Source organism: Canis lupus, chromosome 13 (assembly GCF_003254725.2).
Source record: "Canis lupus dingo isolate Sandy chromosome 13, ASM325472v2, whole genome shotgun sequence".
NCBI lineage: Eukaryota > Metazoa > Chordata > Mammalia > Carnivora > Canidae > Canis > Canis lupus.
The window spans coordinates 31,260,779-31,276,172 of NC_064255.1; the positions used below are offsets into that span (position 1 = coordinate 31,260,779).

Here is a 15,394-nt window from a genome sequence, read left to right on the forward strand (position 1 = left end):
TTCAGGCTGAAACGGCAGCCGTCTGCCTCTCTGATTAATTCAGACAATGCCACAGTCGAGGAGGATTTGGGGGGGGGCTCCCCTCCCCACCCGGACCTGGGAAAGCCACAGGATGGGCAGTGAGGCAATTCCTAACACTTTGGGGGCCTCCGGCGGCCTTGTCTGAGGCAGGCAGGCGATTGCTTTGCTACTTCTCTACAGGTCAGGGCAGAGGCAGGACGGAGAAGGCATTTCTTCTCACTCTGAGCCTACTCCGCAGACAGGAAATCACAGCCATACCTTGGCAGTCAGAAGAGGAGGGCTAGTGTTCCCATCGGGGTGACACTGAGGTGCTTTTCAATGATATTATGGCCAAGAGTAGACGGGGACAACCCGTGGAAGGAGGGCCGGGCACAAGCGTGGCAAGAGGAGGGAAAGTCACCTGCCGTTGCTAGCTGAGCATTCCAAGCGGAGCCTGGGGCCGAGTGCTAGTAAATGAAAAGATACTTCAGGTCCTGGTTCGTGGTCCAAGAAGCTTCCAGACCCTGAGCTACTAGAAAAAGTTGAGTTATCTGGGCCTCTTTGTACTCAGCAGTCTCCAAGCTGCTTCTCCACGGCCCTTTGAAATGAAGATCCTTATGGGCTGTTGGATAGATGAGCAGATCGTGTGAGGGGCTAAGTAATTCGCTGGAGGCCACACAGCAGTTCGAGGCTGAGCCTGGCAGTGCAGCCCAGAGCCCGTCTCCTGAATGCTTGGCCTCATGGCCTCAGTGAACAGAGCAGAATGAAGAGAGCACCAACTGCCAGAGGAAAAGGAAGCCTGGAGAGAGGAGAGAGAGAGAGAGAGAGAGAGAGAGAGAGAGAGAGGCAGGTAGAGGCCGTCTGCTACAGTATCTTGGCCTGAGTAGGCTCAGATCACCTGTCTAAGAAAGATAAATTGTCACGAGGGGAAGGGAGCATGAGGATGCTCGGGGCTCACCTGAGGCTCCTTTCCCTTTGGACCCCAGAGGGTGGAGACATGAGAGCTCATTCGTGTCCCGACCTTTCCACCAGACCCTGACATCCCCTTCCCCGGCAAGCGTGGCCCACTGTCCTGGAGTCTCCGCACCAGATCAACCTCTCTCCCCCTGCTTGGCGAGGTGGACAGGGCAGGAGTAGAGAGACAGAGGCCTCGAATGCAGCACAGAGACCCTGTTTCTAGTCCTCGGCCTGCCTTCACCCCCTCTGTGAGATATCCATAGCGGGAAGCCAGGGTTGGGGAGGGAGGGACAACATTTAAGTCCCCTCCACCCCACGCTGGACGCCGTGCATTCACGTCTGCAGGCTAGGCCCGGTCACCCCTCTCTGGAGTGGCCGTGAGGGAAGTCCATGCTTTGCATTTTGTAGAGGAGGAACCTGAAATGGTGGTTTTCATGTGCGGGTTTTTTGTATCCCCCACCCTGGAACACGAGCTCCGCGCTGCTGGTGACCTTCTCTCTCTCATTCCCGACTGTGTTCCGCTGAGTGCCTGGGACTCACAGGAGCTCAGATCTTTGCACAATGCATGCTGGAAGTGATTGCCTGGCACCATCATTTGAACCTAGGTCTGTATGTGCACACAGGGAAGAGTGAGCCGGGCCTACTCGTCCCTGTGCATTCACGATGGTGAGGGCCGCCTGGGTGCAGGTCTGTGGGGCTGCGGGGAGCTGGTGTACAGCATGCAGGGAACCGGGGCTGGGGCAGAAATCCGTGGCGTGTAGCGTTCAGCTCCACACAGTCTGTATCTCTTACACTCTGACCATGCGCTCAGCCTGGTATTTGGGGTCTGAATTACACCAAAGAAATATGATACAGGTAATTAACTTCAGAAGTTGGAATGAACGAAAGAAGGAAACTTATTCTCTTTTTCGGGTCTCCGTTTCTTCAAGCATAAAATGAGGAGTTTGGATTTTACTAGATGTTGTCTTCTTCCCAGACTGGAAGCTGCACAAGGGTAGGGTCTCCCCAGAGTGGACCCTGAGACAGGTGTTTGGGTGCAGTTAGCTCACCAGGGAGGCGATGCCAGGGAGCACTGCATGAGGGTGGGAAGGGATGCAGGGACAGAGGGAAGCCGCCAAGGTGGTGTGGCTGTCGCTGCTGTGGGAGGCTGGGAGCCTGCCTCCCTGGGGACCTCTGGGACACTGCTTCAGACACACCCCAGCACTGTCCTATGGCAGGTTGAGGGGGTTGGGGTCCCTCATCCACCAACCCCATCTCTGGTTGGTCCATGGTTGTCCTGGACAGAGATTGCCTGGCAAGTCCAGCCTGCCCCATAGCCACGGGCTGTAAGGCATCGTCAGGTTGAGAGACATAGGGAGCCTGATATATGAGGACTGTGGGCAGGAGGCCCTCAGGTGGGTAGGGAACCACCGGCACCTGTCTCTGCAACAGGGACCATCTTTGTCCCTTTGACCCACTTCTGTCTCCCTGTGTAGGAGGCACTGGGTGCATTTGTGTTGAAAGAATAAATAAATGAATGACTTCTCTCTCCAGCTCTGATTTCCCCCAGTTCGATGGTCTCTGAAGCAACAAAGACCGCTGGATACCGGAGTGTAATGAGGTGGTGCCCTGTGCTGGTGGGGACCGGGGTGGTGGTGAGGGGTCTGCTCGGCTGGAGGAGCGAGGAGGCTCCCTGTGGCGGTGGGACCTGAGCCAGGCCGTGGAAGGTACTCGGGGTTTTCAGAGGGGGTGAGGAGAAGGCATGAGAGTCAGAGAGGCAGCCTAGGCACGCGCAGAGAGGCAGGCAAGAGCGTGGCATCCAGGGAAGCCCTTTGAAGGCCACTCTGATCCTGTGTCGGGACCTGCGCCCCTTGGCTCGCTGATGGTGGCCTGGGGTCGGTACCACCAGCTGGCACTGCCCTGGGAGGCCTCTGTTTCTCTCCTGTTAGCCCTGGCCTCGGGCTCCTCTCTCCTTCCCATCTCCCCTCGCCCTCCGACCCAGGGGAGCTGTGATGTGGCCTTCAGATGGGGCCTCCAGTGTGGCTCTGCTCTTCCTGGTGGAGAGACGTTAGGTAGGTGACTTCATGCTGAACCTCACCTGCAACTGAAGGCGGCAATAGTGCTCACCTGGCGGTGGTGCTGTGAGGTTTAAAGGAGTGAGCCCAGGGATCCCTGGGTGGCTCAGCGGTTTAGCGCCTGCCTTCGGCCCAGGGCGTGATCCTGGAGTCCCGGGATTGAGTCCCACGTCGGACTCCCTGCGTGGAGCCTGCTTCTCCCTCTGCCTCTCTGTCTCTGTCTCATGAATAAATAAAATCTTTAAAAAAAAAAAAAGCAGTGAGCCCCGGTAGGCCTGGCCCCCCACGGACCGGGCAGGTCAGACACCCGTTTCTCCCTCACCTGTGGCAGAGAGCGCCAAGACAGGGTATGTGGGGCTTAAGCGCCCTGTGTGCTCCCCGTGATGGATACTTATGAAGCTTCTCCTGACCTCTGAGACTGGCTTTGCTTCCCAACCGTCACATCTTCATCTCCTCCTCCTTCCCCTATCAGCCTCTCACCACCTGGGCCACCCCACACTCCCCTCCGCTCAGCCTCCGGCATCCTGGACCTGGGCCCATTTCTGGCAATGTGACAGGTGCCGGGGAGGGGAGAGCAAGGCCCCTGATGATCGGGGCGGGGGGCGGGTGTGGGCCATGTCCGGGCTAGTGGAGGGAGCGTGGATGGGGTGGCATGGGGTGGGGGATGTTCTGTTCGTCTTCTGCTGTGTGACCCAAGCAAGTGAACTTACCTCTCTGAGCCTCCAGTTTGTTTCGAATCTGAAGGGGGTGGGTTGATGGCAGCTGTAGCCTGGGAGAGCTGAGTGGACACGACCATGCAGGTGCCAAGCCCAGTTTCGGCTGCAGCCTTATCATTTGCCTCCTTCCCATGAGGAAGAAGCGGGGAGACGGTGAGCCTTGGGGGCTGTGATCGCAGGAGTAAAGGAGATGAATGGCGTCCCAGAAAGGCTCGGTTCTGGGGCTGCTGCTCCTCCCCGCGATCTTGGGGGAGATGGTCCCCTGCTCCCAACGCGGCTCTGGAGGCGAGACATGGGCGTAATCACCTCTTGCTCGTGACTTTCTCACAGGGCTGTCATGGAGACCAAGGCGCCCAATGAATGAGAAAGGGCTTTGTGGGAGGCCGTGCGGGACGTGGGCATGCAAGGTTACTACTGCTACTGTCGGGGCGATTGAGGGCCGCTATATTTGGGCCTAGCAACCTTTCTTTTCCATAATATTGCCCCAGTTTCCCTTCGGACACACCAAGGCCACCTTGGTCTCAGCTCATGGGATGTGGGGAGGCTACACCACCCTCCTGGTGGCAGGAAGAGCCCAGCTCCGGCCAGCTGTCACATCCTGTTTCTGTGGATTTAGCAATTCGCTTAGGGGTGGGTGCGGATCCCAAGCCAGGCTGACGAAGTGCGGTCCCTACGGTGGAAGGGTCGGGAGGAGGGGTTTGCTGCTGTGATTATAAGCTGCGAGGCTCTTCTAGGGAGGTGGGGTAAGGTGATGGTTCACTGTGTGGACTCTGGAAGCAAACTTGGGCTCTTATTCCAATTTTGCCATTTTTGGAGCTTGCATGACTTTGAGTCAATTACTTAACTTCTCAGTGCTTCAGCTTTGACATCTATGGAAAGGGATTAAAATACCATCCACTTTGTGGTGTCATGGAGGGGTTTAAGTGACTATGTGTTTAGAAATTTTCGAGAATACTGTCAGGACCGATACCTTACCGAGTATCAGCTGTTAGGTTAGACTGGCACTGCCAGCATCACATGTACGGAGGTTCTGTCTGGCATTGAAGCCAGCACAGACGTGGGAAGACAATCCTGATAGTATCACCTGAGCACCTGGATCCATCTGTTCCTGAAACCAACAAAGCTCTAGAACTTCTTATTTAAGTAGATTGAAGTTGAGTATCTGTTACATGCAACTAAGGGTCTTTACTGCTGTAATTATTATTTCCACATGAAAGTATTGGTGGTTATGTGTCCCCTGCCTAACTCACTGGCCTCCTTTTCCTTGCTCCCACTTGTCCTCTACTTCCAGCATTTCCAAACTTGCGGAACCCTAAGCCCATCCCGTTCCTCCTCCTCTGTGACTTTGCACATGCAGTTCTCACCCCGGGGATGCCCTTCCTCACTGGGTTGCCCCTTCCTCTGGTGCACTTGCTCTGAGGCTGGATTAGGGTCCCTTCCTGTATTTTGCACACCAGGCACTCTTGCCAGGAATGCTTCCCCCTTCAGCCCAAGACTGTGATTACCTTGAGGGCAGGGACCGTTTAGGTGGGAATAAAACACCTCTGAATTCCCAGGCGCTGGCATGGAGGGTGCTACCTAGAGGTTGCTCAACTCCCATTCATGGAAGGACCCACAAACACCATATGAGCGGGGAACACAGGCTGAAAGACAGATGTGAAGTGCCAACATTTCGATATGCTAAGAACCCCTAATGTGATTTGTTAAGAAAATTAAGCGTTTCGAAAGGTGCCAAGGGAGGCAGCCCATTGGGAACCCGTTCTGTGGCTGAGGTTCCTGTTGGATACCTGCTGATGGCCACTTTGGCCGTGTCACTGGCAGTGAAGCTGACTTCCTCCTGACAGGTGCTTGATTTAATAAAAACCCCTGAACTCATATCAGCCTTGACATGCCCAGGGAAAAAGATGGCAAATTAGAGAGATGGAAACTCCACTCTGGTGCAAGCCAAGATTTAAAAGGCCCTGGTAACCCTTATTTATGGAGTTTAGGTTTTCCTTTAGCCCTTGGGTGAGAATGGGGCGGGGGGGTTTGCAGGGGCCCTAAGTACTAATGAATTTTGTGCTGTGTTCTGCCTCCTGGCACGAAGTGCTTAATAAATGTTCCCATCTTTCTGCAGGGAAATCTCTCTCTGCGCTAATTGCTGTCAGCATCCATCAGGATCGCCGAGAGAGCAACATCCCAGCCAGAGGGGCCTTGGGCTGGAGCTCCATCACCAGGAGACGGCCTCCCTGGGAAGGCCCGGGACCGGACGCCGCTGCATCTGCTGGGCGTCTCCACCGGGAGGTGCCAAGGAGGCGCACACAGCCCCAGCCTGGGGGGCCAGCAGGCCCACCGACCCTACCTGGGAGCCCCTGGCTCTGGGGGAGCCCTGAGCAACCACGTGGGGGGCCCGGGGCGGCTGGGCTACGGGGCACCGGCTTCCATCAGCCTCTTAGACCAGTCCCCGTTTATCTCCTTTAGATCTCAGGCCAGCCCCGAGAGGTTCTGTCAAAGGGGTTCTGCTGGATTCAAATAGAAAGGTTTGCAACACGGACCCCTAGTCCAACCCTCACCTTTCACAGGTGAACAGACACAGCCCTGAGGCGGGGTGGGGGTGTGTGAGGAGGGAGGCACCCCAGCCAGGGTCACACCTGGGATGTGAGGACCCCGGGTCTCCCGAGAGTGTTTCTGTTCTGTTTGTGTTTTGGATTTCTCACACCCCAGGCCCGGGTCATATTCCTAAACTTGTGCAAGCGCCCACTCCCTGGGTGTCAGTCTCAGAGACGGCGCAGGAGGGAGGCTGGGGGAGGGAACCAGCCTCCCCAGGGGCAGGGCAGCACGCGCTTGCAGGGCGACGTCCTTGGGAACGTGACGTGTATAGTTATTTAGTGAGTATTTACCAATCGCACATCAGGTGCTGAGGGTACAGGACAGGACGAAACGAGGCGCAGGTCCTGCTCCGCGAGGGCTCGTGTCCAGGTGGGGAGGGTGAGGAAGCAGAGACGTGAACCTAGAAAGGATACGGTTATGGCTTAGTCTCGGGCAGCCAGAGGCAGACTACTGTGGCGGGGTGCGATGGAGGCCAGGGCGGGGGTGTCTGAGCCGGGCCCCGGGAGGGGAAGTCGGGTGGTTCAAGGCCTGGGACAGAGGCCTCGGCAGCCCCTGGGGGAGCGTGCGGAGTCCACTGGTCTCTGCCTTCTATGATCGGATTGTGGGATCCGAACGGCATCCTTTCTGCACCTGCTTCTGCCTTTCGTTTCCCCCTGTTTCCGTGGGGGGCGCTCCCCGCTTGGGTCAGAGGGTGCACTTCCACTGGGGTCGCGGTCACGGGACTTTACTCCTGTATTCGGGTGACGGGTTTTCTAGTTTCTTCCACCCCTTCCTCGTCTGCGCTGGCTTCCATGCTGTCTTCTGCTCTCCTTGGCGGGGTCCCTTCCCGTGTCCCTTCACTTGCTCGCCTCCCATCTCCTCTGCTGTCTATTCCCTTTGGGGGGAAGCCCCCCCTTCACCCTTGGCAGCTGCCTTGTCAGTCACCATCGGCCTCCAGGCGGGCCCGGGGTGTCTCCCCTGCATGTCCCTTTCTTTCTTAGGGACCAGCAGCCACACGGCTGGTTACTTGGGCTCCTTGAAGCTACTCTGGCTTCACTCCCACAACACTCTCCCGCTCTTCCCCCTCCGTCCCAGACTGTTCCCACTCCCTGTCCTCTGCTGGGTCCCCTCCCCTGCCCTGGGTCTAACTGTCCGACCACCCCAGGGCTCCATGCTGGGTCCTCTTTCTTCCATACCTACGCACTCTCCTTACGTGACCTCATCACTTCCATGGCTTTAAATACCGTCCTCATGATAATGACTTCCAAATTTGTATCTCCAGCACTAACATCCTGACGCTGCACACTCATACATCCCGCTACTTGACATCTCCACTTAGATGACTAATGGGCACCTCAGCTCAATACGGCAGAAAGTCTCACTTTTCCACCTTAGCCCCAGAGCTGCTCCCCTCTCACTTCCCGTCATTTTGGTGAATGTCACCACCTTCTCCTGGTTGCTTGAGCCCAGGGCCCGGGAATCACGTTCGGTTCATCTGAGCACCCAGCCCACACGTGAGGCAGGCGGGCGCCCTCCTCAAGAGAGATCCTGAGCCTGCCTGCTTCCCTCCATCTCCCTGCTGCCACAAGGCCCCCAACCTCAATCCCAGCCCTGACCCCACCAGCTCCCTTCGCTCCACTGGTCTCCATCCTGCTTCTATCACTTTGTAGGATCTGATCTCTTCTTTACATGGCACCTGCGCCCTCTTTAGAAAAATGGAACTCAGATCTCATCACTCACCAACTGAAGGACCTTTAAAATCCCCAATTGCACCAGCATTTAAATGATTTGCTACACTTACCAAGTCTCCAGCTGAGCTGCCCCCCCCCACCTCTGCCTCTGACTTCATCCCGCGTGGCACTTGCCTTCTCTCACATATTGCTCACTATGGCCTTCGGCTTCCCTCCCTCCCTCCCTCCCTCCCTCCCTCCCTCCCTCCCTCCCTTCCTCCCTCCGTATCCTCCTCCCCTAAACACGAAATCCATTTCCACCTGACAGCCTGTGTTCCTTTTCTATTGCCGTGTAACAAATCGCCACAAACTCGTCAGCATGCACAGTGGCTCCGTCGTGTTGGCTCCCTGTCTGTGCTCCTTCCCAATCTGTTACGGGGACTCGCCACCTTGAGGGTGTAGGGTGGGGAAGGGACGGTCTGGCAAAGGGTCCCGGGAGGGAGCAAAATAAAGCCATCCAGAAGCTTTTGCCCTGCCCTAGCCTCTTCAGCAGAAACAGCACCCCGCGACTCATCGGGGGCTGGAAGTCATAAGGCTGCAGACGACAAAGGGAAGCACACGTGTTACGTGAGGATAGTAGCAGTGATCTGAGAGCCCCACGGTGAGGGGTCACTCTCAGCCTGTAATTGTTGCCAGGCAGTGTCAGCTCCGGGGCGGGGAGTCACTTTGGGACAGGAGGAGAGCGGTCACATCTGTGGGGATGCTTGCACATGGGTTGTTCTGGAAACGGTGACAGGACCAGTTGTGCCACAGGTGCAGCTCCGGGCCAGTTGCTGGTGGGGCAATGGCGTGGGGAAGGGGTGCTGGGGAGACCAGCCTGCCTGGCGCCTTCTGGGGTCTGGCAGGGTGATGGGTGCGCCACCCAACTCTCAGCTCTCTGACGTGACCAGCTCCTGCTGGCCATCCTCTGGAGGACACTCCTTCTCCCATCTCCTTGGATGAGCCCCGCAGGTTCTCCCAGCTCCTTCTGATTTCTCTTCTTTCCAAGTCTGGGAGAAGTGCCTCTCTCTGCTCCCATTTCCAGAACTTCCTTCTCTCTTACCACGGCATAATTTGCTGCTTATGCTTTCTGAACTCTTGGAGGCCAGGGACCATGTCCTTCTTTTCCATCGCTATTGCACCAACACCAAGCACATTTCTTGGCAATTAGCAAGTGCTCACTTTGTGCTAATGTAATGAGTCCGTAATGCAGCTCTCATGGTGAGCCTGACATGCAGTCTGTGAAATAAGCCTTGTAAACTTCACATTTCTAATGAGGAAACAACACGAGAGCAGTAACATAACTTGCCCAAGGACACGATGCTAATGAATCATAGAGCTTGGTTTGAATCATCATCATTATTATTGTATCGATAGTTTCGATTTACTGAGCACCTACTATGTACCTGGCATGGTACTTGGTTCTTCATATGCATCATCTCTTACCCATCTTCTCATTAATCCTGGAAGTTATATATTATTCTCATGGTATGAATGGAAAAATTGAAGATCAGGGAGGTTTATTACTTTCCCAAGATTATTATAGTATAGTGATGACAGGGCTTGGGATCCAGGTGTGCCTCATACCAACACCCATGCTCCTTTTGCTGGACATGCCTGCTCCCAATCTAATAATGGGAGGCAAGGTGGATACAAAAAGGGAACAGCAAATGTGGGTGATGAGTTCACACTATGATGGCTGAGTGTCCTCAAAGTTAGTGTGTGACACAAAGAGACTGAATATCAAATAATCTTTGCTGATAATGACTTGACTGTCAAGCTTAATCAATCGGAGAAGATCATTAAAAGAAAAGATTCATTCCCCAAGGGGGTTGGGTGGAAGCCACAAGGAAAATGGAGATTCTTTCCTTCCAGAGAAGCAAAACTGGTCAGTGTATAGGGCCAAGAGACATAAAGCTTTTGGAAGTGAGGGTGAAAGCCATTTTGCTGTTGTTCCCCGTACATTTTCTCTGTTGGATTTTGGGCTGCTGAGGGCAAGGTCTTCATTGTTACATCCCCAGCATCGGGCACATGAATGGCCCATAGTAGACACTGAATATGTAAGGTCTAGCAACACAAATGCACAATTGTCCACAATCCTGATCACTTATGAGGTGTCTTTTGGTCTGTCACCAAAATATTTTATTGGGTTTTACCAAGTGGAGGCGAACTTGTGTTTTTGAACTCTGGCAAGCCATTCTATGTGTGTTGTTGTTTTTCATGCTCTATGTTGTCAAGTGGTTTAAAAAAGAGAGCTTGGCTGAGACATAATTGACATCAGTAAATAGCACATATTAATATTTAAATTAATTTAAAAAGTCTGTAAGTTTTGACATATGTATACCCTGTGAAAGTATCATCGCAATCCAGATAGTGAACATATGAATCACCCCAAAAGTTTCCTCATGACCCTTTGTCGTTTTTCTCTCTTGCTACTTCCCTCCATCTTTCCCCTGTCGACCACTGATTTGCTTTGTTATATGTTAGTTTGCATTTTCTCAGTTTTTATATAAACAGATCATACCGTGTGTAGTCTCTCTTACCCCTCTTCCTTCGCACAGCATACCGGCTTCGAGATTCATCCATGTCATTGAGCTTATGAGTAGTTCATTCTTGTTTGTTGCTGGGTCATATTTAATTGTGTACCACGATTCATTTATCCACTCAACTGTTGATGAACATTTGGGGTAGTGCTGGTTTTCAGCTATCCAGGGAAACATCCATACACCAGTGTTGGTGTGAATATACGCTGTTGACTCTCTTGGGTAAATACCTAGGAGCGGAATAGCTGGGTTATGTGGCAGGTATATGTTCAGCTTTTTAAAAAACTGCCCACTGTTCTCCGAAGTGCTTGTGCCATTTTACAGTCCTGTTAACAGTGTGTAAAAGTTCCAGTTCCCCTACGTCTTCACCAACCCTTGGTATGGTCAATTTTTACAATTGTCTCAATTTGAGGAGAAGTGTTGGGTATCTCACTGTAGTGTTATTTTGCATTTCCCTACTGACTAGTGATGTTGGCCATCTTGTGACTGTGAGGGTAGCTAGTATGAGAATGAAGATGGCATGCTGGAAATATGGGGAGATCTTGGTCCTTGACTAATCATTAACTAGTTCTGGAAAACCTATGTTGAGGCTTCGGTTACCTGGATGGATGCTCTTCCTCTTTGTGCTGTTCTGAGTCTGTCCCTTGCATCAGGAAGCACTGCCACGACTCGTTAGGCTCCTCCAGCCTCACTCCCCACGAGCTGGGAGGCGTGGACCCAGCAGTACAGGCCCTCAGTCTGCCTGGTGAAATGGTTATCGTGACGAGGGCCGCTTCTTAACTTCTGCCAGCCCTCTACAGCCCTCTCCCATATATATATTCTGCTGTTATATATCTTCACTATACCACATTTTGGCATTCTCTTTGTTTTATGGATGGAGAAGCGGATATCTCATTCAAATTGAAGTGTAACAGCTTTGAGATAACAGCTTCAGGTCTGACTCTAGCCAGGATGTGTTGTGGGAGCCGCCATCAAAGCTCTGGTAGTGAAATTTCAGGCATGAGCCCTTGGGGGAGATGGAATTGGAGGGAAATTAGGATTATTTGTGGGTCCTTGAGAAAAATGATGGAGGACATTGTGTACTGTGCTATGACGGTGGACCCAGGGCCGTGAATCATGGGGTTTTTCCCCCATTCTTTACAGGCTCAGTGGAGAATAATTTTTTTGTAATTTTTTAAAATAGAATGTGTGTAATTTCACTGAAAACCTGGGAATCTGGAGCAGAAAAGAGGTTGCCTCTGATGTGGGGAGAGGCGGTCCATTCTGATCATCCCTCCTTTGTGAGGATATTTCTAGTACCCACAGAGGGGTTTGAGGGTAAGGGGCTCCCTTTGGGGCATGTTCCCCAGTTGCAGATCTTGAGATAAGAACTCATGTGCAGGTGAAGCCAGTGAGGGAGTCAGGAGACAAGTGACTCCCTGGAAAGGGAAGGAGCCAAGTGAAGGCATGATTTCAGCAAAGTCCTGAGGTGGGTACCATAGCCTGACCCCTCAGGGCAGCTCTGGAGCCTGAGGGTGGCCTACCCTGAGCACCTGTCCTTGCTGAGGGCCACCTGTGGGCAGGTATGCACTTAGGCACTTCCCAGTGTCCTTGAGCTCTGGGCGACGTTCTCCAGCACACTGAGCAGAATCTTTAGTAAAAGTCTTGGATTTTGATTTTTTGAAATCAAAAAGCACAAGAGGCCACGGAAGGGGTAGGATGCATTGGAAGGAGATCTGGGCGGAAGCCCTGCTGCACGTGGGTCAGGAAACTGAGGAGGGACGTGCTCTGCTCCCTTTGGCGGGTGTGAGGTGGACAATGAATGCACAGAGAGCCACACCTGGAAGGTAAAGGTCTGTGTCTGAGCCTTGGCTCTCTGACACAGGAACAGACCTTGGGCAAAGTAAGGGATCTGAGCCTCAGTCCCTTCTCTGTAAAATGGGGACAAACATTCACCTCCTGGGCTGCTGTGAGTGATAAGTCAGATGAAGAGCCACACAAGCCATTGTTTGAATGTCAGGCATCAGTGTCTTCCAAGCAAGGGACAGCCTGTGATGCTGGTGACCATTTCTGGGGCAGCATGTGGGTGAAGGGACATGTCCTGATTTGGGACAGACCCAGAGAAACACAGGTTAGGCGAGAAAGGGAATACAGAGCCGCTCCTGTGTGCCTTGCCAAGAGATTCGCATGCGTTACGTTGTTGGATGTTCTCGAAAGTTATTATTGCTTCTATCTTACGGGCGTGGAAACCGGCTTGGATAGAATGTGTGGGATGTTTCTTCTGCTCTTTCTAAATCCTCAGCCGAGTCCCCAGAGCCGACCTGCAGGGAGTTTCCGTGGGCCCCTTGCCTTTGGCTTCAGGTGGAGCTGGTCACCTGGCGACAGCAGTGATAGAAAGGTGGGATGAGAGCCAGGCTCGCCCCTCAGGCCACCCTCGCAGACGGGGCCACACTCCTGGGCCCTTCTAGCTCTGGGGTGGTCGCTGTCCCTTCCTGCGTTTACACGCCTGTCTTTTTGTTTCCTTGATTTCTGCCCTTCTCTTCTAAATGGCGCCCTGTGAAACCCTCCTCATGTCACCAGTTTGCCTGCCACCTGTTCCCCCCGGACACAGAAGCCACGTCACGGGCCAGGGGCACGTGGCCAGAAGAGCTGGGTCTGGGCGTGGAGCTCAAGGCCCCCTTCAGTCTGTCTTTTCCTGTGACATCGGGGGACTCGGGTCTGGGCTGAGCCCAGACAGCTGTCAGCAGGCTGATGAGCCGGAGAAGACCGCGATCCCAGGAGTCCGGTTCTTGTCGCCATGTGACGTGTCCTTAGGTCCAATCAGAGTAGGGGAAAAATCACCACTCAGGGCAGAAGAGAGAAGGCCTGGATGGGACGCAGTGAGCATGACAGATGGCTTGCTCGTGTCTCATCTGTAAAGCACACTCCTTCCCAAGAAGGCTGCTGAGTTCTGAGACGGGGATTCCCTGCGGTCCACCCAGGACCGGCCAGCTGTGGCCATCAGCAGCTGTAAGAGCCAGCTGACCTTTGCAGCAACACCGCCGCCCCTGCCTCCTTACCCCGGTGAGCATCCTGCCGCTGAGGCATGCAAGACGCAGAGCCTGGGCTGTCCTGGCTGGAGGAGCTCAGCCCTAGCAGGGAGGTCCAGGGAAGGATCCAGAGAGGCCCCACTATCCTCCAGAGCACTCTCGGGGCTCTGGGAGGCCTCTGCAGGTCCAGACTCCCAGGAGCAGGGCCGATCACATCAGGAAAGCCGCAGGAGGAAGACTTGGTGCTGTAGCACTCTCTCATTCCTGGAGATCCAGCAGATGCCTTTGTTCTTCAGGGAGCGAATGTTCCCTCCACACAGAGAAGGAAAAGAGATTTTAAGAGCTAAGGGAGAGCGACCATGGCCCAGTGATACTGGGTGCAAATGTACCTCTTTTTTTCAGGACAGATTTCCTCCCCCTCCTTGAAGGGAGCTAGCTTTGATATATAAAACATGAAGTGAGTTTATGTGTATGCATGGGCGAGATTTGCAGAGGGACAGGGGAAGGAGAAGAGATGTGGGGATGGAGGAGGGGGGAAGAAGCGGACAGATAGAGTGGCAGCAGATGGCCCCATCCCGGGTGGCACAAAGGCGCTTGTTTAGGGAGCCGAGGGTCAGCGAGGGGAGGCCCGGGGACGGGGCAGGGGTCCCAGGCAGGGAAGCCCAACCCAGGGCGAATTCACTGCTGTGACTCTCAGTTCCCTTTGAAAGGAGGGGCTGAGAAGACCCCAGAATAGTGATAAGAACAACCTCACAAGGAAACCAAAGTCAATTTGCATATTTCATTGCTTGAATGGTTTGGTAAACATCCCATAGAAAATTTATTTTGTAAAGGCATGCCTTGTTCTTTTTTTTTTTTTAAGATCTTATTTATTTATTTGAGATCGAGAGAGCATGAGCATGATTGGGGAGGGGGGAGGGCAAACGGAGAGGGAGAAGCAGGATCCTCACTGAGCAGGGACCTGGATCCCAGGATCATGACCTGAGCAGAAGGGATCCCAGGACTCCAAGATCATGAGCAGAAGGCAGACACTCAACCGACTGAGCTCCCTGAACTGCTCGCCTTGTTCTTCTGCGCATAAAGAGCCTAGGACTGGCACATGGCAAGTTAGAGGCAGGTGTCACCTGTCACCTTGTCAGTTCCTGGGTGAGAAGCCATCCTGGGCTGGAGAGCTGGCCTGATGCTCGGCACTGGCACTCGCAGCCTGCAAGAACTTGGGCTAGCTGCTTAGCTTCAATCCATCTGCCTTGTGCCAAACACCGGGCGTCGTCAGAAAAGAGACACATCAGGGCGCTGCTCTCAGGAGCAAGATCGCTCTGCAGAGTGTGAGCTGGGGTAGGTCCACCGGCTAGGGGTTGGGGGTCTAAAGCATTTTCTTCCCGAGAGCCTCTTGGGTCCTTAGGCCGATACTCCTGGGTCCTTGGAAGAGAATGGAAGCTTTTGTTAAGGTAAAAGAGTCCTCGAGTACCCTTCCCTGAATATGGTTCCTATTTGCTTTTTTTCCATCCGTGTCATTAGAAGTGTCACTAAAGTGGTTTATCCAAGTTTGTTGCGTTCACTCTAAACACAGAAACACGCAGCAGGCAACTTTCAGATACAGCTTCTAACGTTTTCACTTAAAGGACACAAAGCCAACTCCAGATGTGCTCCTGCAAACCCCAGGCCATATCAGCCCTTGAAGACTTTGGAGGAAGAGTACAGGCCATGGCCAGGAGGGGCCAGGGGAGGGCCTGGGGGAGGGAGACTTGGGTGAGATGGGCGTTCGGGGTGGGGGGGTCTGCTCTCTCCGTGGCAATTCTCAGAGGTGTAAACACTCGCTTTTGTCCAGAAGGGAGGGTT

The 15,394-nt window shown here is 53.7% G+C and overlaps 1 long non-coding RNA gene across 1 annotated transcript in view; it reads left to right on the forward strand.

Moving 5' to 3' along the window:
• Positions 1-8,209, forward strand: part of LOC112662311 (uncharacterized) — a 48,164-nt gene extending 39,955 nt beyond the window's left edge. Inside the window, exon 7 of the long non-coding RNA XR_007401596.1 lies at positions 5,844-8,209. This is a non-coding gene — a long non-coding RNA (uncharacterized LOC112662311). The remainder of the gene's footprint in view (positions 1-5,843) is intronic.
• Positions 8,210-15,394: the final 7,185 nt, after the last annotated feature.